Source organism: Macaca mulatta, chromosome 1 (assembly GCF_049350105.2).
Source record: "Macaca mulatta isolate MMU2019108-1 chromosome 1, T2T-MMU8v2.0, whole genome shotgun sequence".
Classification (NCBI taxonomy): Eukaryota; Metazoa; Chordata; class Mammalia; order Primates; family Cercopithecidae; genus Macaca; species Macaca mulatta.
In genome coordinates, this window is record NC_133406.1 from 18,736,081 (window position 1) to 18,760,002 (window position 23,922).

Consider the following 23,922-nt stretch of genomic DNA (forward strand, 5'->3'; position numbering starts at 1 on the left):
GCCCTTAGCAGCTGTCTGGCCTTATGCGGCCTGAGTGAGGCCCAATGCTGGCAGTGGCTCTGTTCACACTCACCCTCCAGCAAAGCAAAACGTCGAGAGACCAGGAGAGGGGAGTCCAACCCCAAAACGGGGAGCCAGTACCTGCGAGAATAAGTGTATTCATGGAGTTAACAGGATGGAATACTTCAAAATCCATGATGCCCTGAAACTGTATGTACATCTATTAGGCATCAATTAAAAATTGTCTTAATGAAAAAAACAAAAATAAAAATCCAGGATTGTTGTCCTGGCATGGATGGAATGAAGAAGGGCCCAGGAGAGTGGGAAGGTTAGGCAGCTTTGTCTGATTTTAACAGTGTTAAAACAAAAAATATGCAATTAACAACCTGCTCTTCAGGGTCCCAAACCAAATGTTCACCCTCCCCCTTTTCAGAGTCTGTCTACCTTCTTTGAGATGAAGCCTTTCCCATGGCTTCCCAGCAGAGGGCAGCAGAGGACACCTTATGAACCTCCACCCCGTGCACACCATAGCGCATTCTTTCAACAAATGCCTTTTGAGTTTGGAGTGGACAGTGTTCCAGGCACTGTGGACACTGCCCTAAATAAGACAGACGAGGTCTCTGCTGGTCCAGAGCAAGAGATGGAAACAAAAATCAAAGTCATCAAGACTATAGAACCTAAAGCGATGGGGACAGGAATGGAAAAGGGGCTTGCTGAAACACATTTCAGCTTCCAGCCAGTGTTTACCAGGACTTGTTAGGGGCAGGCACTTCTGGGGACAGTCACCAACACAGAGGCCCCTGCCTTCATGGAGCTTACATTCCAATGGGAGCAGAGAGCACCATAAACACAAAAAGGGTCACAAAATCTTTTTTTTTTTTTTTTTTGGAGACAGTTTCGCTCTTGTCTCCCAGGGTGGAGTGCAATGGCATGATACCGGCTCACTGCAACCTCCACCTCCCAGGTTCAAGTGATTCTCCTGCCTTAGCCTCCCAAGTAGCTGGGATTACGGGCATGCACCACCACGCCTGGCTGATTTTTGTATTTTTAGTGGAGATGTGGTTTCACCATGTCCGCCAGGCTGGTCTCGAATTCCTGACCTCAGGTGATCCACCCACCTTGGCCTCCCAAAGTGCTAGGATTACAGGTGTGAGCCACCACGCCTGGCCTCAACAGAACCTTTTGAAGGACATCGAGTGTTACGGAAAAGGAAAACACGGAGCAGGATCTGGGGAGTGCCAGGGAGTGGGGACAGCAGGCTGGTGTAGCCAGGCTCCCTGAGAGGCCAGATTGAAGCAAGGTCTAACAAGAGGGACTGCCAAGTGACTCCGAGGACCCACCCCAGTCCAGTCCTCAGCCGTTCTGCGTTGGAATCACTGCAGGTGCCTGGGTTCCCCTGAGGCCTAGGTTGAGGACCGCTGGTCTAGAGCAAGGCTCCTGGACAGCCCTGTCTCTCGTCCCTCATGACTTCCTCTCCATTTTACAAATGAGAATAGCGATGCTCAAACATGCTCTCACCTCCCTAAGTAAAGGACGGTCAAGATTTGAACCTAGAACTATTTGAACCCAAAGCTCCCGCATTTCCTCAACATCACACCCTCTCCCAGACCATGTGACTCATCTCTCTTTTGGAAAATATCTAGGAGTAAGCAGCTCTTCCTGCCACTACTCCCAACAAACATCTGGATTGTTCTGTGTCATTGGTTAACTTGCAGGGACACAGTCAAGGTGGTAAAGAGGTCATGCCTCCTGACCCGGGACAGCTCAGCCTCTCCCTGACCCCGTATGACACTGTGGGCCACCAACAGGCAGCGGGGACACAGTGGGGCCACCCAAGCTTCTGAGGTTTTTCCCTTCTTTGGACCTTTATTGCCTCCAATGCACAAGACACCAGGGAGCTAAGGTTGCGCTCTCAGAAGGAGGCATGAGCTCCAAGACAGGACGTCCAAGCCCACCTCCAGCCCAGTTGATGTTGGCAAAAAGACTTTAATTAATTTCTTTATTTTGGGGCACAGTTCCAGCAAGCTTAATTGGGGAATTCATGTCTCATTTGCAAGCCTTTCCTTAGCCAATGTGGTGGCATGTGTGGGAGACAGACTGGCAGCACCCACAAACTGCTGCGAGATGGTGAGAAGTGAAGCCGGGCTGGGGGCTGCAGGGCTCTGCCAGGACCCGCACCGCCTCTGGTGACTCTGGCCATGCACAAGAAACTGTGGGGCACAGAGAGCAGGTGGCCTGGGGCCTTGTCAAGCCACAGTGCTTACTCCCAGTGTGCACTGGGATTCTCACTCAGCTGGCTGAGCCCTGAGGTGCTTTCAGTGAGGACTCTAGTACCTGGGAGCTCCAGTTCCTGATGTCTCACAAGGACCCTGGGAAGAAAGCTGGGCAGGTATTCTTGTGCCCACTGTGTAGCGGGGAAATGAGGCCCAGAAAGGCTGTTGACTCCTTTAGGGTTCACAGCATGTGCAGTGAGTCTGAACCTGAACTCAGGGCTACGGATGCAGTCTTGAGCACTGCCACCTGCATGGCCAGGTTATCCAGGTATCACAAGTCACATGCAAAACCCTCAGGACACCAGGAAACCCAGGAGAGGAAGGGTTCCATTGGCCGAATGGTCTCGCTCCCTCCTGTGTTGAACACACTGTTAGGTGGCACAGCCCCAGGGCTCTCAGAGGCCACAGTGATGTTGGTTCAGACTCAGCTGCAACCACAGTGGGCAGTGCTCAGCCCAGGGGACCCATCCCACTTGAGACCCTTATCCAGGCCCGCAGCCCATGGGGCCAGGTGGGATCTGTCTGGCTGCTGCTCTGGGCCCCGTGCTCTAGCCTCTCTATCTGAAAGGCAGCACCAGAAAGGGCATGGAGGGGAGTGAGGGGCCTGGAGGGGCGTGGAGTGGTATGGACGGGTGTAAGGGATGTGGAGAGGAATGGAGGGGCATGGAGAGGCGTGGAGGGATGTGGAGGGATGTGGAGGGGTGTAGAGGGATGTGGAGGGGCGTGGAGGGATGTGGAGGGGCGTGGAGGGATGTGGAGGGGCGTGGAGGGGTGTGGAGGGATGTGGAGGGATGTGGAGGGGCGTGGAGGGATGTGGAGGGGCGTGGAGGGGCGTGGAGGGGCATGGAGGGATGTGGAGGGGTGTGGAGGGGTATGGGCCGCTTAGGTTAGCTCCAGCCAGTCCTGTACCGCCTCCATCCCCAACCGGCCTCCAAGGCGCTGGGGGGCTGGCTTTCCTGGGCTCTGGGCAGGGTTGTCTGCCCTTGCCTGGGGCCAAGTCCCGCCAGGAAGGATCTTCCTAAGATGCCCCAGGATGCCTGATGGCTCTTCCTGTGGCCCAACTGCAAGAGAGCCCTGGGTAGCTCTGGAACCCACCCCCTCACCCACTCAGTGGGAGGAGGCCCCCCAACCAGTGTCGAGGGGGCAGGAAGCCCACAGCACCCTGACAGCTGGCACAAAGAGGTCGCCTATCCCCCAACTCTATCCCCAGTGTTCCAAGGGGGTGCTAAGCCCTGTGCTGGGGCTGGGACCGACCCACTTTGCAGGGTTGGGGGCTCAGCTTGTTCTGCTTGGTCTTTAGAGACACAACTGAAATGGAAGCAGAGCCCATTTTCACATGGTGCCGGTGCCCTTGGCCTCCAAAGTCCAGTGGAAGTCAAGGACTGACTGGTGTGGTGGCTCACACCTGTAATCCCAGCACTTTGGGAGACTGAGGTGGGAGGATCACCTGAGACCAGGAGTTCGAGACTGCAGTGAGCTATGATGGCGCCACGGCACTGCAGCCTGGACAACAATGCCAGACTCTGTCTCTTAAAAACAGAAAGAAAAAAAAATTCAAGGCCTGCTGGAGCCAGGCAGCACTGGGGAGGGCTCGGGACAGGAGGGTACAGTTCTGGAAGCTTAGCACCTCCAGAGCCTGGCCGGGCAAGACCATGGAGGCTGTCTGGAGTGGCCCCACACTCCTGCCTCCCTTTCCCTCTTTCTTCCACCTTCCTTGTACCTATCTGAAGAGTCGTTGGTGTGGGAAGACAAGCCCCGCACCGTGTCCCCTTTCCCAGGGCCAGATAATGCAAGGTAAAGTAGAAGAAACATACCTTTAGCCTAACATGGATCATACAGGTCATATTCTAGGAAGATGCCAATATTTTTGGTATGAAGGCGCTAGACTTTCTAAAAGATTCAACTCCAAGGAGGCTGTCTTCCGTGGTCTCTTTTTCTTCCAAGCCACCCTCCCCAGCCACAAGCAGCAGCAGAATCCAGGGGAGCTGAATGATAGGCGGTCCAGCCCAAAGTGCAGTGGGGACGGGGACAGCAAAGGTCTAAGGGATGTGGGGAGGGGACATGAGAGCCATATCTAGGGCCTGGGAGAGCTGAGAGGTGCAGAATAGATTTTGGGAGCCAGTCCTGGATCCCTCCTTCCTCCCGCCTCCCCACCCCTAGCCCTGCAGGGTTCAAGATCACTTGAACCCTAAGAAATCCCTCTGCTCTGAAATCTGTGTGTGCCACCAGCTGCCCCTCTTTGTGGAGGGTCCATCCTTCCTTTTGGTAATAAGGGACACTTGCTACTTAATGATTGACTAATGCCTGCAAATCTCCTGGTTCAAGAGTAGGGGCTGAGAACTCGGTGGATATTCCAGAGAGGGATATAGCACACCCGCTGGGCCCAAAGCTGACTGTCCACGTCCAAGTGATTATCCAGGAGGCACTGCCTCCAAGTCAGACCAGAAGGCTTTGACTAGGTGTGATGACTAAGACTGTACCACAATAGGGGAGTGGACATCAGGACACAGGACCTGGCCGCCAGCCACCTGGCAGCCGGACACTAAGCAGGATATTAGACTCCTGCTTGGCTCTCACAACTAAATCACAAGGTGCTTCCGCCTTTGCACAGGTCTAAGTGCCAGGGAGACAGAGCCAGCAACAGGCCCAAGCGTGGTTAGCCCAATAGGACTTTGCAGGGAGGATGATGCATCTTTCTTTCCGAATGTCTTTTTGGTACAAGGGTAAACAGCATTCTTTCCAGAATGGTCCAGGTTAATCTTGCCGAGAAATAGCAGCCCAGATAGAGGGACCTCCTCAGGGATTCTCCATTATCTGAGGATTGGCTCCCACAGGAGGAGTGAGTTACAAATAACAGATTCTTCCTTTGCTCCTGCAGATAGTAGACCTGATTGACATCGTGAGCTGCGTGCTGGAAGGAACCCCAGGCAGCAGGCACTGCTTCCCCTGATGGGATCTGAAGGACCCTGAGCATCCTCTCTACTGAAAAGAATCACCACCACTGCTCCCACCTTAGATCCTCTCTGCTTTCACTCTCTAAGGGTCTCTTATTTAAAACTATCCCCAAAGGTAACATAGAAGAACTTTCTTCCATTAACTATTTAATGATAATTAGTTGCTTGCTGTCATTCATTTTCATTCACCTGGTTAGTTATTCAAGGAAGAAGCAGCTTTAACGATTTCCTGAATGCCCAGCATGCCGTGACCAGTAAGACCCAGGAAGAGGCAGAATTGATTGGCTACAGTGTATTGCGGTGAGTTCCAGGGGAGTGACCAGGAGAAAACTAGGATCTGAGGGAAGCTGAGCCAGCCAGGAAAGTGGAGGGAGGGAAGGCCTTGGACATAGACAGGGAGTGAGCGAAGGTGTCGGGTAGGGAGCCAATGAGTGAATGGGGTTGGGTGGGAGAGGAAGTAGTTGGGAGTCAAAAAAGTGGATTAAGCCCCAGTGCTGAAGGGCCTCACTGGCAGGAAAATCATTATTTCTTCTGTAGGGCAGGAATTCAGGGCTCCAACTGCAAGGAAAATATTGTTTTATGTATGTATATGTGACCTTCTTTTTCTTTCTGGGAAGAAGTCCATAGATTTCATCAGATTTACAAAGATTCCATCAACCTGCAACTGTTTAAGTTTAAGTGCCCTTGCCTCAGACTTTGAATTTTTTTTTCTCAGTAAACTAAAAGCATTGACTTGTTTGTGATGCTTCCTGTTGGGCTCCAGGTGAGGTTCGGGGATACACTCTTGGAAGGCTACATCAACTCTACTTAGAGATGCTTTTAATGTCTCCATGAGACCAATGAGTTAAACTCCTGTCATTGTAGATGACTGTCAATAAACATCCTTTCTTCCCCGTTTTGCTGTTGGCACAACCTTTTTTTTTTTTTAATTACCAAAAGGTAATTGGACATGTCATCATAAGAAATTCTCATTAGTATTCATGCATTTCATAAAATGATGAAATTGACCTTCACACATCTTCCTTCCTTCCTCCACTCCCACCACGACAGGGCATTGACTGCTGCCCTCTGAGTCTGGGAGAGGTGACCACTGTGCATCAATTGAGTTTTACTTTCAGAGCTTGATATAGTTTGGATATTTGTCACCTCCAAATCTCATGTTGAAATGTGATCCCCCTTGTTGGAGGTGGGGTCTAATGAGAGGTGCTTGGATCATGGGGTGGATCCCTTAGGAATGGCTTGGTGTCATCCCCATGGCAATAAATGAACTCTCGTTCTATTACTTACCTTGAGATTTGGTTGTTTAAAAAGAGCCTGGGGCCAGATGCGGTGGCTCACGCCTGTAATCCCAGCACTTTGGGAGACCGAGGCAGGCAGATCACTTGAGGTCAGGAGTTCAAGACCAGCCTGGCCAACATGGTGACACCCCATCTCAACTAAAAATAGAAAAATTAGCTGGGCATGGTGGCAGGTGCCCATGATCCCAACTACTCAAGAGGCTGAGGCACAAGAATCACTTGAACCCAGGAGGCAGAGGTTGCAGTGAGCCAAGATTGCACTACTGCACTCCAGCCTGGGTGATTAAATGAGACTCAGTCTCAAAAAAAAAAAAAAAAAAAAAAAAAAAAAAAAAAAGCCTGGGGCCAGACTTGGTGGCTCATGCCTGTAATCTCAGCACTTTGGGAGACCTAGCTGGATGGATCACTTGAGGTCAGGAGTTCACGACCAGCCTGGCCAACATGGTGAAACCCCATCTCTACTAAAAATACAAAAATTAGCTGGACTTGGTGGTGGGCGCCTGTGATCCCAGCTACTCAGGAGGCCAAGGCCTGAGAATCTCTTGAACCTGGGAGGCAGAGGTCGCACTGGGCCGAAATCACACCACTGCACCCCAACCTGGGTGACAGAGTGAGACTCCACCTCAAAAAAATAAGTAAATAAAATAAAGAGAGCCTGGCATGTCCCCCCCTCTCTCTCTCTTGCTCCCTTTCTCTTGCCATGTGACATGACAGCTCCCCTTCCCCTCCCACAAAGATTGGAAGCTCCCTGAGGCCCTCAGCAGAGGCAGATGCTGGTGCCACGCTTCTCTGCAGCCTGCAGAACTGTGAGCCAAATAAACCTCTTTTATTGATAAATTACCCAGTGTCTGATATTCCTTTATAGCAGTGCAAAATAGATTTATACAGAGCTCTTTCTTGGCCTTTCTACATACACGCAGCCTTCTTTTTCTTTTTTTAAAACATTAATTTGATCAGATTATACATATTTGTCACCTTTTCTGTTATCATTGATCTTTATTTATATGTGTCTACACTATTTTTAAATGATGTAATACATGCCACAGTATATATGTACAAAGATATCAAAATGATTCCCCCACTGATAAGCTTTTAGGATACCTGGCTTTTACAAAACTTGCTGCGTGATCCCTGGCCGTATGTATTTTTGTATCCATTTTTTAGTTTTTTTGTATGATAGAGTCCTCAGGGTGCAACTGGGTCTTGAATTTTCTTGTATTCTTCCGTGTTTTTTCTAAAGGCTATGGCAGTCTATAGTTCTATTTTCACCAATGAGAGTACCCATTTCCACTTAGACAAAACAATACTGAATACCATCAGTCTTTTTAGGTTGTGCCAAGATAAAGGATGTCAAGTTTAGCCCAGAGTGGTGGTGTGCACCTGTGGTCCCAGCTACTTGGGATGCTGAGGCAGGAGGATTGCTCGAGCCCAGGAGTTCAAGGCTGCAGTGAGTTATGACTGCACCACTGCACCTGCACTCCAGCCTGGTTGACAGAGCAAGACCCCTTTATTAAAAAAAAGAGGATAAAGGGTGTCGAGTGTACTCTCATTCTTATGATGAATGTATTTCTGCCTCCTTGTAAGTCACGCATCTTTTTCTATGTTCATTGGTCAGTTTTATTAGTGGGAGATCAGATGTTCAGCATAGATATTTCCTTTCAGTATGGAGTGCAGACCCTGTCTGTGGATGTCAGCTGGTTCAAGTGACCGCAGGGAGTGTGGCACGGGGCAGGCTGGTGTAGCAACACCCACCCCAGGAGGACCCTGGGCGGGAGGCAGAGTCGCACACTAACTGCGCTGCAAAGCTACTTGCGTTTTTAAGTGTGGAAGCAGCCTCTTGCTTTTTTAAATATGGAAGCAAGCTCATCTCTTTTCTTTTCTTTTTTTTCCTTTTTTTTTTTTTTTTTTTTTTTTGACGGAGTCTCACTCTGTCTCCAGGCTGGAGTGCAGTGGCGCGATCTCGGCTCACTACAACTTCCACCTCTCAGGTTCAAGGGATTCTCCTGCCTTGGCCTCCCAAGTAGTTGGGACTACAGGTGTGCAGCAGCTAATTTTTGTATTTTTCGTGGAGACAGGGTTTCATCGTGTTGGCCAGGACGGTCTCGATCTCTCAATCTTATGATTCCCCCGCCTCAGCCTCCCACAGTGCTGGGATTACAGGCATGAGCCACTGCACCTGGCCCTCTTGTCTTTTTTAAAATAATTTTTTATTTTGAAATAGTTCAAGACTCACAAAAAATTGTAAAAATAGTACAGAGAGTTCCCTTGTACCTTCATCCAGTGTCCCCTGACGATTATATCCTACAAAACCACAGCACATTTTCTAAACCAGGAAACTTGTTCATATACTCTGTATCATTAACTCAGGCACACGCCATCTTAGGGTTTCACTCCTTTTTTTTTTTTTTTTTTTTTTTTTTTGAGACAGAGTCTCACTCTGTTGCCCAGGCTGGAATGCAATGGCATGATCTTGGCTCACTGAAACCTCCGCCTCCCGGATTCAAGCGATTTTCCTGCCCCAGCCTCCTAAGAAGCTGGGATTACAGGTGCCCGCCACCACTCTTGGCTAATTTTTGTATTTTTAGTAAAGATGGGGTTTCACCATGTTGGCCAGGCTGGTCTTGAACTCCTGACCTCAAGTAATCCAAACACCTAGGCCTCCCAAAGTGCTGGGATTACAGGTGTGAGCCACTGCACCCAGCCCCACCCATTTTTAAACTTTCTCTCTCTTCCCTCCGTCCCTTCCTCTTGGTGTATAGATCTATGACATTTAATCACACATGTTGACTCCAGTAATCACCACCTCAGTCAGGACGTGAAACTGTCCTATCTCCCCAAAGAAACTCCCTATGCTACTCTTTAATAGCCTGGACTGATATGTTCTTCTTTCTTCTTTTTATTAAGATGTAAACATGTATGATAAATTGTGTAAATTGTACTATCAAACATATAAACTGTAAAATAAAAAATAGTTTAAAAATTCACTTTTACATAATGGTTTTATTGAGCTATGATTTAGAAGCCAAAAAGCCTACCCATTTGAAGTGTAAGGTTCAGTGGTTTTTTGTATATTTACGAGGTTGTGCAATCATCACCATAATCTAATCTTAGAACATATTTTTTTATTCCCCAAATAATCCCCGTCAGCAGCCACTCCTCACCCCTCATTCCCTCACCCTCTAACCCTCGGGAACCGCTCGTCCACTTTCTGCCCCTGCAGATTTGCTTATCCTGGACATTTCATGTACGTGATATTGTATAACGTGTGGCCTTTCGTGGCTGGCTACTTTCGCTTAGATTCTTCCACGCTGTGGCGTGCATCAGTACTTCAATCTTGTGGCTGAATAATATTCCCATGTAGGCCTACACCACATTTTATTTATCCACCCATCATCAGTTGATAAACATTTGGTTGATTTTCACTTTTTGGCTATCATGAATAGTGCTGCTATGGGATTTGTGTACAAGTTTTTGTGTGGATTTAATATATTTTCATTTCTTTTGGTAGACGGCCAGGAGTGGAATCTCTGGGTCATGTGGTGACTCCACAGCTAATCTTTTGAGGAACTGCCAGACTGTTTTCCAAAGTGGCTGCAACGTTTCACGATCTCACCAGCAATGAATGAGAGTTCCCATTGCTCCTCATCTTCCCCAACCATTGTTATTGTCCCTTGGATTCTGAGTGAGTATGAAGTGGTGTCTCACTGTGGTTTCAATTTGTGCTTCTCTGATGACTAATGATGTCGAGCATCTTTTCATATGAGATGTCTTTTCAGAAATTCACTTTAAGCCGGGTGCAGGATGCATCCCTGTAGTCTGAGCTACTCGGGAAGACCACTTGAGCCCAGGAGTTCAAGGCCAGCCTGGGCTACATAGCGAGACCCCACCTGAAACAAACAAACCTTACTTTAACTCTTAGGTGGAGAAAGTATGGAACAGAGGCAAGTGTGGCTGCAGAAAAGCCAACCTGCTTCCACCAGGCATGAGAATGCCAGTGCTGGGCCTGGACTCACTGAGGAAGACAGAGGGAAACTCATAAACTAGGATCTATTTTGGAGGAAAGAGTAAGAAAGGGCAATTCCCAGGCCTTGGGGAGTCTGTGCAGACTGGAATCAGAAGCTGAGTCCCTCACTTCCAGAGTAGCACAATGTCCTTTACTCTTATTTAAGTCACTTAATCTTGCCTTGTCACTTAGAGCACCACCGAGAGCTTTTGGAAGAGTTCCTCAGTGTCAAAGATTTGAACCTGCCGTGAGGAGAGGACTTGGAGTAATTCAATGTACAGTTTACAATGGTCAGAATTAGAGGCAGATTTGGGCTCCATACAAGAAAATTTTGTCTAATGGTCTGAACAATCCGCAATGAGTTTTACCACTCCAGCTGCTGTGAATCTGTTCGCCAGATGGTGAGGTGTCAGTGTGTTTTAGAGGGGCTGCCCTCAAAGGAAGTGATGGCCAACTTGGTGGATGGTGAGGTCTGCTATGACCCCAGACTCACCATCCTTAGGATGAAAGTTGAGACTACATACTGTATTAAGACAACCGGGTGCTTTCACATGGTGCTATAGTATCTGGATCTGTAAATGATTACTGACTGGGAGACAGTGGGTCCTCAGCACAGTTCTGGGGACTCTGGGGTTGCAGAGAAGCTTAAAGATAAAAACAGCTGACACCGTTTTAATGCCGCTTATTAAGAACCACACATTCTACTAAAGGCTTTAACACACATTAGCTCTTTTTAATCCTAATAACAACACTTTGAGGTAGGCACTCTTATGATCGCTAATCGGCAGATGGACAACTGAAGCACAGAGAGGTTAAGCAACTTGCTCGAAACCACACAGCTCGTAAGTGATCAAGCCAGGATGTGAATTCAAGCAGCCTGATTCCATGGCCCATACTTTTAATTATTACACCACATGGCTAAGATGTGGTTGCAGGTAGATTTCAGCCAGCCTGTAAAAACCTGCTTTCAGTCTGTGGAACCACTTAGAAAATACACAAGGCAACATGAAATTCAGAGGTCGTTATTGTGGCTTCTTAAAAGTGCAATTGGAATGGAGAGAGCGCAGAGCTCAAAGTATGGCCCCCCGAGTTGATCTGCAGGAGGAGTGAGTAAAGAGGCCGGATCTAGAGGAGGGGCTGTCTCGGGTGCATCCCACCTGGAAGGAAGCTTCCGTAAAGAAGTGGGAAAACTGGAAGGGCCTTGCCGAGGCCTCCAATCAGCTTTAAAGATTTGAACCTGCCATGAGAGGACGACTGGACTAATTCAATATAGCTCAGGGGTCAGAATTAGAGGCAAATTTGGGCTCCATACAAGAGAATTTTGTCTAATAGTCTGAACAATCTGCAATGGGTTTTACCACTCCGGCAGCTGTGAATCCATTCTGTGAATAGCAGAGCTCTAGAGAAGGTTCTAGAAGGAAACCCAAGGGACGGCCAGCAATTCCAGCATGCTGCGGTGCTGGAGGTGGACACCTCAGGCACTCTTTACCCAGAGACCTTGTGGAGAGAGAGGGCTCTGTGACCTTCCCACCGCTCTACTTCACAGAGACCCTGTCCGACAAGGAGCCAGAGATCCACGTGCCGACATCGTGGACAGGCTGCCCTGACCATTGGAGCCCAGCTCTCAGTGCCCTCAAAAACACGGGACACTTAGCTCATTTAGAGGCTTTGAGCCTGGGTGTGGTGACCCACACCTGTAATCCCAGCACTTTGGGAGGCTGAGGCAGGCGGATCACTTGAGGTTAGGAGTTCAAGACCAACCTGGCCACCATGACGAAACCGCTCCTCTACCAAAAATACAAAAGGATGTGGCAGTGGGTGCCTGTAATCTCAGCTACTCAGGAGACAGAGGCAGGAAAATCGCTTGAACCCAGGAGGCAGAGGTTGCATTCAGCAGAGATCGCACCATTGTACTCCAGCCTAGGTGACAGAGCGAAACTGTATCTCAAAAAAAGAAGAAAAAAAAAGAAAAAGAAAAAAGAGAAAGAAAAAGAAAAAAAAAAAACCCCTTTGAGTTAGATTCCAGAGGGAAAGCAGCCCCAAAGCCCACAGGGTGGCCTGCCTGACTGGGGACCAACCAACCTGCGGAGACGCCAAGGTCAGCCTTGCCAACCCTGTCTCACCTTGCTTGAACTGTGGTTCTCAGGCCCTGTAGGTGGTCAGGCCCTTGGAGGCCACAGCACTTGTTAGAGAACTCCAGGCACTGTTGACAGGCCACTGGAAATACCATAAATGTCTATGCACCGCAGACACAGAGCCGCACCGACTCCGGCATGGCCAGGTGGCTGCCGATGCTGAACATGGGACACGCTCGTGGGAGCGGAAACTCCATGCAGAGGAAGGCCCAGCTGGTCTTTCTCCTTTATTATTTTTTCAGACTGGGAAAATAAAGCCATTATTCTGTCACCCCCGTGGAAGTTCAGAGTTTAAGGGAGGGGACTGGAGAGCAAAGGCCTCCAGAGATCAGGTGAGGGGCTGCCAGAGCCACTGAGCCTCAGCAGGGTGCTCGGCCACCATGTCTGGTCTGGACAGAGCTTGGCCCCCCTCCTCGGGCTTCCTGGGTGTGCCTCCTTGATTCCTCCCTGCCCTGTCCCACTCGCGCCTGTCAGCGGCCTGGTGGCGAAGGGGAAGCTCTCTCTGCTCAGTGGGCCGGGCTGTCGTTATGCCCAGCCGGGTGCATCCTTGCTAGGCACTGAGTTGACAGTGTGACCACCCCGGCAAAGCTAGTGTCTCACGCACTGCAGAACAAGCATCTTCCAGCAAGAAGAGTAAGGAGGTCCCCAGGGTCTTTCCAGCACCCCTGGGAGAGGCGGGAGTCTATGAATAAAGCCTTGGGCACAGCTGGAACAAAGAACTTTTTCTTTCAGCACAACTAATGTGAGAACACCATCACCTGCTTCCGTCTCTGGGGAATGCATTTTCTGAACTGGTGCTGGCCCCGGCCCTCCCCGTGCACACCACCTCTGCTTCAAATGGGAAATCCAAACCTCTCAAGACCCAGAGGCTGTTTGTTTCTCTTTTATTTCTAAGGCATCCACCCAGGAGCGCTAGAGAAACCTACCTTTCCTGCTGTTGTAGTCTTCTAGGACCTCCCTCTCTCAGCAAACTATGACCAGCACTGTGCTCGTGATCAGCAGGCTGGTGCGCAGCGGTGGGGATGGCATTAAACCCCCACTGCCCAGGGAACACCCTCATTTCAGTAATGGCCCATCATGATGGCAGGCCTTAATGGGAGGTGTGGGCAGAACGAGGAGCCCCCCACCCCCAAACAAAGAGGCCCACCTCCTAGTCCCCTGGACCTAAGCCTATGTTACTTTTCACAGCAAACAGGAATTCAGATAGCAGAGGAGTTCAGGTTGCAATCAGCTGACCGGGAGACAGGGAGAGGACCCTGAAATATCCTGTGGGTGCAATGTCATCACTAGGATCCTTGTGAGGAAGAACCCTTCCCAGCCGTGTTCACAGGGGAGACGCAGCTGTGAAGAAGGCAGGAGGTGCAACATCGCTGGCTTTGATGATGCACGGAGGATGTAAGCCAAGGGGCATAGACAGTCTCCAAAGGTTGGGAATGGTGTGAAGTGGAATCCTCCCTCAGAGCCTCCAGAAAGGACTGCAGCCCTACAGACGCCTTTACTTTTGCCCAGGCAGGCTATGTCAGACGTCTGACCTCCAGAACTATAAGGTACTACATTTGTGTTGTTGAAGCCACCAAGTTTGAGGTCATTTGTTACAGCAGCAACAAGTAATCAATATGGAGGTGATTTCAGGCCCTGGAGGGCTTCTGAGGGCAGTGGGCACATTCAGGAGTTTCGAGTCAGCACAGTGGTGACAGGCGCCCAGCACCTTACTCCCTCGGGTGAATTTGCAGAAGAGCGGAGAAAGCAGGTTTCATGCAAAGAGGAAGAACCAGGGAACAGTCACATCAGAGCATCTGCTTTTGTCCTTTCCGAATGCACAGGCACAGATCAGCTTGGAGAACTCGCTTTTGTGTTTCTGGTTCAAGGAACGAAGCCCTCATTTCTCCCTGTGCTCGTGAGGAACAGGAGTCAAATGAAAGTTTAAGAGGATGATGCGGCTGGAAAAATCTTTGTAATCATGAGTACGGTCTCAGGGGCAGACTTTAGACTTTGCCCAGTTTATCTGTCATTGAACAAAGGATCATAACAGGAACAGGTTTACTGTGATCTGTCTGCTGGGAAGAGCCTCACAACCAGTGTGGAGACACAGAAAGGACAGTTGGGAAGCACGTGGTTCACCTCCCTCCAGGTGAACCGCTTGGCACGGGGCCACTGTAGGAAGATCTGGCACCCCCGGGCCCTTTTTCTGCCTCTTCCCTCCCTCAGGCTGACCCTGCATTTAAAGCAGTGGAGGCAGGGCCTGGTTGTCAAAGTGACAGCACACATACCCAGAGAGAGGAAGTCACTCTCCAATGGAGAGAGGATCTCTGGCCGTGGAGTCAGTACTTGTGAATTTCCACCAAGCTCTGTTATTGATGATGATCTCGAGCAATCATGGGTTCCCCTTAAGCCCCGGGTTCTTTATCTTTTATGGAAAGAAATGACTGACTGCCAGGAGTGGCTGGAAGGGCCTGGGTGCTTGCTGGGTGCCCAGCATCGCATTATCAAATGAGATAAAAGTGTGTGCAAATGCTTTGTATAAAGCACAGTCTTCATTTCCTAGGGCTGCTGTTAGAAATTACCAAAACCTTGATAACTTAGAACAACACAGAAATGTTCACAATTTTGGAGGCCAGGCTTCTGAGGCTGCACTCCCTACAGAGGCTCAAGGAGAATCTGTTCTTCGCGTTTTCTCACTCCCTGGGGCCGCCGGCGTAGCCCGGTGTTCCTTAGCTTGTGGATGCATCTCTCCAATCTGTGCCGCCATCTTTACATTCCCTTCTCTTCTCTGTGTGTGAAATCTCCCTCTGTCTTTCTCTCTTTTTGAGGCAGGATCTTGCTCTGTCTCCCAGGCTGGAGGGCAATTGTTCAAACATGGCTCACTGCAGCCTCAACCTCCTGGTCTCAAGTGATCCTCCTGCCTCAGCCTCCTGAGTAGTAGGTACTACAGGAATGTGCCACCATACCTGGCTAATTTTTTGATTTTTAATTTTTTTGTAGAGAAGGGATCTCACTGTGTTGGATAGGCTGGTCTTGAACTCCTGGGCTCAAGTGATCTTCCTCCCTCAGCCTTCCAGAGTGCTGGGAGTGACAGATGTGAGCCACAGTGCCCAGCCTGTCTCTCTTTTATAAGGAAACTTATGGTTGGTTTGAAAGCCCATTTGAATCATCCAGGATCATTTCTCCATGTCAAGATAATTAATCATAATTGCAAAGAATCTTTTTCCTTATAAGGTAACATTTAAGGCTCTAAAAATTAGGACCTGTGATCTGAGAAACCAAAATAGACACCCCTTTATCAACTAAGACAGACCCTAATGTTAAAGAAACAAAAGGTACCTAGGAGTCGAGGACTCGGAGCCCAGGTGGGATGGCAAATTTCTGAATTCTTACAGCCATAAGGAAAACCTCTGTCTTGCAAAACTCCCTAACAATAAGAGCTATCAAGCAAATAATCAGATCCTGCCTAACTCGGCTTTACTCCCCAGACCACTACAACTCTGTTGGACAGAGGACTAGCCTTACAAATGTCCTTTTCTGATAAACACCTGCGGACTTGAAGCCAGTTTCAGCAGCTTATAGAGGCTGCACACAAACTTTGTGTCCTATAGTTCACCTTCTGACTTGAGCCAAATGCCACCTCATTTTAATGCTAAAACCTTGCCCCAAAATGAACATGGGATGTATGTTATATACATGGTTACCCATTGCATATGTGCTCAACTCCCCTCATAAACATGCATAGCTTTTCCCCCAAACCTGCTGAATATGTATAATTTTTTGGTGCAATGAGGACCTTGTTAGGCATAAACCCCAGCGTTTCCCTTCCCCTCTGAAGACAGCACCTTCAGTCCACACTGGAGATGATCTTTCCCGGTTTGCAAGCTGATGCTAGCAGTACAGCTCTCCTTCCTACTAGTTAGCCGTTCTGATGGTATTTTGGATAACAGACCTAATATCTTTGGGCAGGCCATTATTCAGCCTGCCAGAGTCCTCCCTTGGGTCTCCAAAGATTCATGTCTGTTCCACATGCAAAATATATTTACCCCATTTCAACATTCCCAAAAGTCTCAATTCACTACAATCCACTCACGTCCAAAATGTCATCTAAATCTCATTAACTCAGAAATTCCAAATCACAGCATCTAATTAAGATATGGGTTAGACTCTGGATCTGATTCATCCTGGGAAAAAATTCTTTTCTATCTCTGGACCTGTGAAACTAGAAAATTACTTATTTATTCCAAAAGCAATGTTGGGACAGGTGTGGTATAACAGTAAAACAATGATAGACATTCCCATTCCAAAAGGGAAGAGTGAAAGGAAGAAAGGAGTCACGAGTTTCACGCAATGAGGGACTCCAGCAGGCGTTCCAGCAGGGCAGGTTCCATTAGGGCTCGGGGCTGGCGATAACCCTCTGTGGCTTGGGCCTCTACCCTATGGGCTCCTGGCTCCTATATGAGATCTAATATCTTTGTGTGGCAAGTATTCAGTCTACTATAAATATAGGTTGGTGTAAAAGTTACTAAACGTAATGGCAAAAACCCCAATAACTTTTGCACCAACCTAATACTATCCAAGTGTTAGCTGATATGATTGCATCAACTGTATCAAAGTGTATCTATTTATTTGTTTATTCTTGTAGAGACGAGGTCTTGCTGTGTTGCCCAAGCTGGTCTTGAACTCCTGGCCTCAAGGGATCCTCTTGCCTCAGCCTCCCAAGTCTCTGGGACCACAGGCATGAGCCACCCTGCCCAGCCTCAGAGTATTTTTTTTACTAACAGTAAAACACTTTCAGCACAGTTGTATCTTAGTGATCACCAAGACAAGTCGGACTGAAGGGCATTGCTCAGGCCATCTGGCCTTCATGGAACTAAACTTTCTGGCCCCTTCTTTCTTTCTGGCCTGCAGGTCAGCTCTGGCTGATGCCTGGTGTGGGTGGGATTATGAACAGAGGCAAAGCTGACTTGAACTGGACGCACCATCTCTGCACAGCCCTCCACAAGCCATTTCATTCCTTGAGCACATTGTACCATTCCAGTCTCTCTCCAGGCCCCTCTCCCCGAATGCTTGGGAGCAGGATAAGGGATTGAAGGCTCCTGTCCTGAAGCTGTTTACCTATTTGCTCACAGCACCTGCCAGGTCACCGAGTCTAAGCAATTCTATGGTCATTCTGCCCTCTTCAAAGAGCAGGCTTTCCCATGGGGAGACACTACAGAGTCTCTCATGAATGACGTCCCAGTCTGCTGCCTCTTGCAAGGTCCCTGCCGGAAAGTCTTTCCACAAACGATGGTTGGAAAGACCCAGACTTTGAAGAGGCCAGCATAGTCCCTGCAGAAGGAGGACAGAGGCAGGTTGACACGGGCCTTCTGGTGTGAAAGTTCCTGGAATCTGTCTCCTTCCACAATGACAGCACCACAGCAAATCCAGCATCCTCAGGCCGAGAGGGTGATGGGGCTGGCGTCCATTCTCAGGCTTAGCTTCTCGTTTCTCTCCAACTGCGTTCAGCTGCTCACTGACGCCCGCCTGCTCATTCCCCCTGTTCACTGACTTCTCTGCCTCAAATCCCACCTGTCCTGGGTCCTCAGAGCCTCCCAGCCTGGATGCCAGCGTGTCCCAGCCTGGATGCCAGCATGCACGTGGTTTAATCCTGAAGGCAGTGAACATCTGTGTGTTTTCCTAACAGAAAGATGCCTTCATACAAGGTTCTCAGGGAGAAGCATTGACAAGCTTATTGGAGGGGGCTCTTCATCTCCAGGATGGCAGCACCACCCGCCTGAAAAGTCCGGCCAGGCATCGGGAGCACAGGTGCCTTCCACTAGAGCATGCTGCCTGGTCCACACATGGACACGGGTGCATCTGGCTCTCTGGGTCTCTGCCTTCTCTTGCTGCCTGTGAGGCCATCTTCTGATTCTCAGGGCAGTGCAGGGTTAGTTAGTAGCGGATGAGTCAAGTTAATGAAGCTTAATAATCAGGTTAATGAACTGTGGCTCTCCCCTCTGGGAGACATATTTTAGCAGGAGCCACCACAGGACAAGTGATTTTAATAACATCACAGGTGTGGTGCCAGCAGGACAGGTGTGGACACGCTGAGAGGGGTTTTTCAAAATCTCTCCATTTCATTGCCCAGGCAACGGCTCTTAGAAAGACCTGGCTTTGGACCCAGGCCACTTACATGCAGGCTGTGTCCGTGAGATTTCCCATCTGCTCCTGGCTCTGAGAGTCTCTCCCACGGACACCTCAGAGAGGCCCTCCCTGGAATAATGCACCCCTGAGGTGGCCTCACGATTTGGATTTGCTGCCTCTGGGGTTAACGTGGCTAAAATTAAAACAAAAACAAAAACAAACAAAAAAAACATGTTTGGGGAGAAAACATCTGAGGTTTTAGAGCAAGAGAAGGAGAGAGAGGAAGGGAGGGAGAGAGGCAGGTTGAGAGAGAGAGGGAGACAGAGAGAAAAAGAGAGGGAGGGAGAAGGAAAGAGAGAGGGAGTGGGAAAGAGAGGTCGAGAGAGAGACAGGTAGAGAGAGAGAGAAAGAGAGAGAGACAGAGACAGAGGAGGGAAAGAGAGAGGCAGGTTGAGAGAGAGGGAGGGAGAGAGGGAAGTGAGAGAGGGAGCAGGAAAGAGAGAGACAGGTAGAGACAGAGAGAGAGAAGGGAAAGAGAGGCAGGTAGAGAGCGAGAGAGAAGGGAAAGAGAGAGGCAGGTTGAGAGAGAGGGAGGGAGAGGGAAAGAGAGAGAGGTGGAGAGGGCAAGAGCCCGTGAGAGGCAATTAATGACAGTCAGGTATATGAGACCCAAGCTGCCAGCCTGAGCTTCTCTTCTCCCAAAATGGCCATTATGAAAAGGGACTTTTGACAGCATCACTCTGGCAGTTGTGCCCCGGCCCCTCTCCGACCTCGCCTTGCTGGGATGCGGCGTCCGTCTCAGGAGCCCTGCTGTCCCTGGCAGCAGGACGAGGACGTGGTGGACATTTCCTGATTCTACTCACCCGACGTGGCTAGAGTCCCAGGAACCTGTTTCCTCCCCTTCCTCGCCTGCTCGGAGTGTCCAAGGGCACAGGAATAGAGGACCTGAGGTCATGCTGCCATTCGAATCCAAGGGAGAGTGTGAGAAACTGGGCGGCAGAGCAGCCCCCCAGGGTGAGGGGCAGAGAACAGCCATCCTAGAAGAGGATCTGCCCCTCCCCACCTCACCGCTACCTCCCTCACCGCTTCCCCCTTCACCACTCCCCGCTTTGCCTCTCCCCCCCAACCCTTCCCTCCCTCACGGCTCCTTCCCTCACTGCTCCCACCTGTCACTACTTCCCCCCTTCACCGCTCCCCCCCACCCCTCCCTCTCTCACGGCTTCCCTGCCTCACTGCTCCCTCCCTCACCGCTTCTCCCCCACAACTTCCCTCCCTCGCCACTTCCCCCGCTCAGCTCACCGCTCCCCGCCTCACTGCTCCCTGGGCTCCCCACTTCACCGCTCTCCCCAGGGAGCTGGCCCTGTACCCAGGCGCTTCCTTAAAGAGTGAACACAAACAAAGTCACCAAGCGTTTGAAATTTTTCTAAAGGAAGAAGTTGTACTAAGATGATTTCTTCCTTGTTTTACACACAGGGTCCCGCTCTTTCCCATAGGCTGGAGGGCCGTGGCACAGTCACAGCTCACTGCAGCCTTCAACTCCTAGGCTCAAGCGATCCTCCCACCTCAGACACCCAAGTAGCTGGGACCACAGGCACACAACACCACACCCGGTTAATTTTTTTATGTATTAGGGTCTCACTATGTTGCCAAGGCTGGTCTCGAACTCCTGGGCTCAAGTGATCTTCCTGCCTCAGCATCCCGAAGTGCTGGGATTATAGACGTGAGCTCCTGCCCCAGGCCTAAAATGATTCCTTAAACACACTTTTTAGTTCTATTTCCTGGCCCTTCGGTGAGGTGGAAAAGGGTGGCCCAGCTTATCATTTTATTCATCACCCAAATCTTTCATCTAGGAGAAGAAGAACAGAGAGGTTAGAGGGCTGTGTTTAGGTGGGTTACATGCAGCCCTTTTTCTAAAGTGCAGAGAGGGAGCCAGCGGCCTCAGCCCCAGCTCGGTGTCCCTGAGGGATTCTACTTTCTGGGAAACTGCGCAGATCAAGGCCTGATTCTTCACCTCCATGAGCTCTCACTGTCCGCATTTGAATACTCTCTGCAACCCTTATTCATTTTGTTACCTACTTTGATTTTTAAAATGTCTGTCACTCAAAGTCCTCTGAACTAAAAAATTCCAAATTGAAACTACAAGGTGCAGATCCATGATATTAAAACCCTTCAAGCAGCAGAAGGGGGAATGGTTTTCTGAGGAAGCAGGTCATGGTAGAGGGGGAGTGAGAGAATCTCACCACCCCACGGCTCTAACTTTGTGAATTTCCTTTTTTTCTTTCTTCTTTTTTTTTTTTTTTTGAGATGGAGTCTCACTCTGTCGCCCAGGCTGGAGTGCAGTGGCGCGATCTCGGCTCACTGCAAGCTCCGCCGCCCGGGTTCAGGCCATTCTCCTGCCTCAGCCTCTCGAGTAGCTGGGACAACAGGTGTGTGCCACCACGCCCGGCTAATTTTTGTATTTTTAGTAGAAACAGGGTTTCACCATGTTAGCCGGGATGGTCTCCATCTCCGGACCTCATGATCCGCCCGCCTCGGCCTCCCAAAGTGCTGGGATTAGAGGAGTGAGCCATCGCGCCCGGCCAACTTTGTGAATTTCATTTCCCTATTTAACCGAGGAAGAAACTTGAGCACAGAGAGCAGAGATGGTGAGACTGAGGTCATGTAACAGGGTCCACATCAGAGCCATGAAGCATCCAAGGGCCCAGGAATAGAGGACCCGAGACCATGAACCAAGCAGTCCAGCCGCAGAACCACAACCTGAGCCCTACCCACTACCACTTCTCCTGGCCGCCATGCGACTCAGTAATAACCCTTTGGTATGAAGTGTGGGCAATCCCTATTGTCTAACGGGGGCTGTCAAACTAGCCACGGCCTGAACTAAGTGCCCTGTGCCTCCTCAAAGTGTGATTCCCAGGGCAGCAGCATCAGCATCACCTGGGAGTCATTAGAACTATAAATTTCCACCAGGCAGTGTGACTCATGCCTGTAATCCCAACACTTTGGGAGGCCCAAATGGGTGATTGCTTGAGGCTAGGAGTTTGAGACCACTCTGGGCAACATAGTGAAACCCAGTGTCTCCAAGACATACAAAATTTAGCCAGGCATGGTGTTGTGCACCTGTAGTCGCAAGCTACCCAGGAGGCTGAGGTGGGTAGATTGCTTAAGCCTGGGAGTTCAAGGCTGGAGTGAACTATGATCGACACCACTGCACTCCAATGTGGGTGACTCTGTCTCTAAAAAAATGAAGACGAGGATGGGCATGGTGGCTCATGCCTGTAATCCCAGCCCTTTGGGAGGCTGAGGCAGACTGATCACCTTACATCAGGAGTTCGAGACCAGCCTGGCTAAAACATGGTGAAACCCCATCTCTACTAAACTACAAAAATTAGCCGGGCGTGGTGGCAGGTGCCTGTAATCCCAGCTGCTCAGGAGGCTGAGGCAGGAGAATCACTTGAACCCAGGAGGCAGAGGTTGCAGTGAGCTGAGATTGTACCACTGCATTGCACTCCAGCCTGGACAACAAGAGGGAAACTCCATCTTAAAAAAAAGAAGAGGAAGAGGAAGAAGAAGAAGGAGAAGGAGAAGGAGAAGGAGAAGGAGAAGGAGGAGGAGGAGGAGGAGGAGGAGAAGAAGAAGAAGAAGAAGAAGAACAAGAAGAAGAAGAAGAAGAAGAAGAAGAAGAAGAAGAGAAGAAGAAGAAGAAGAGGAAGAAGAAGAAGGAAGAGGAGGAGGAGGAAGAGGAGGAGGAGGAAGGAGAAGAAGAAGAAGAATAAGAAAGAAGAAAGAAAGAAGAAAGAAGAAAAAAAGAAAAGAAACATGAATTCTCAAATCCCACCCCAGTCCTGCCGAATCAGAAACTTGGGGACTGGGCCCTTGGACTCTGTTTTAACAACCCCTCCTAGAGACTCTTCTGTGCACTAAGGTTGGGGAAGCACTGGTTTGGTTTCCAACCCAGCTGTACTTTCTGAGCCTCTGGGGAGCTTTGCAAACACAGCAGGGCTTAGCTCCAGGGATTGCAGGTGGGCATCTGTTGTTATTGTTGTTAACTCCCAAGGTAATTGGAATATGCAGCAAGGTTTGAGAAGCACAAGTGTCATACAAAGAACAGGGCTTTGAAGTTCGAGAGCTGGGTTCAAATTCCTGTTTGGATGTGACTCACACATGCCTTAAGCTTTCTAAGTCCTACTTGGTCTATCTGCTGAAAGCTGGAAGTGAGCCCTGAATGAGAAGCTGGCATCGTTTCTGGAGCATGGCAGGTGCCCAGTGAACATTCTCTCTCATCTTCTAAGCTCCCAGCACAAGCACGGCCCCCAGCTGTTGCCGGAATGCACATTGGGAGTGTCGGAAGGAGGACCTAGATGCTGGGGAGCGTGTCTTGGGATGGGACCTTAGAAGTCCTGTCCGGTGCTGAAAGCTGACCATATGGACATACAAGTGTGCACCCTGTGCCATGGGGTTTGGAGCTGGCAGGAGGTGCAGCTGAGCCGTGCATGTGGCATGTGGGAATTACGAGGGCTCTGGCTTTGTATGCGTCGGCTTGGGGCTGCCAGAACAAAACAGTGCAGGCTGGGGGGCTTGCACAACGCACAGCCCCGGATGCCAGAAGTCCAGGATCAAGGTGTCTGCAGGGTTGGTGCCTGAAGCCTCTCCGTGGTGTGGGACGGCTGTCTTCTCCCTGTGTCTGCACGTGGCCACCCCTTTGTGTGTGTCTGTGTCCGCATCATCTTTTAGAAGCATAGGAGTCAGACTGGATCAGGGCCATCCTCATGACCTGCCCACCTCCCTAAGACCCCACCTCCTAATACCATCGCGCTGGGGGTTAGGATTGCAACCTGTGAATTTTGGGGTGGAGGCACACAGACATTGACTCTACTGAATTGGCCTCTGGTTGGCCCCTTGTGTGACGAAATGAGTGCTGCAGTGAAGCTCATGAGCAGGGTGGTCCTGGTAGGTGTGCAGTTAGCTGCGGGCCAAATTCCACATCTTCAGCTCTACAATCGTGGGTTTCTCTCAAACACGTGAAGTACAGACAGCCTCAAAATCCCCGGTGCAGAGGGCTGCGAGAGTGGGAGGGAAACAGTGGCTACCCACGCCGCCCCTCAGCTCGGCTCTCTGCCCCAGAGCCAGAAGCTTCTGGAGAGTTCTCTGGCC

At 49.9% G+C, this 23,922-nt stretch overlaps 1 long non-coding RNA gene across 1 annotated transcript; it reads right to left on the bottom strand.

Annotated features, from left to right (window-relative positions):
- Positions 1-16,860: 16,860 nt before the first annotated feature.
- LOC144340235 (uncharacterized) lies at positions 16,861-19,877 on the bottom strand. The gene is made up of 2 exons (XR_013416070.1): positions 19,635-19,877; positions 16,861-18,964 (listed from the first exon to the last, which is right to left on the bottom strand). It is a non-coding gene; the product is annotated as an uncharacterized LOC144340235 (long non-coding RNA).
- Between the last annotated feature and the right edge of the window lie 4,045 nt (positions 19,878-23,922).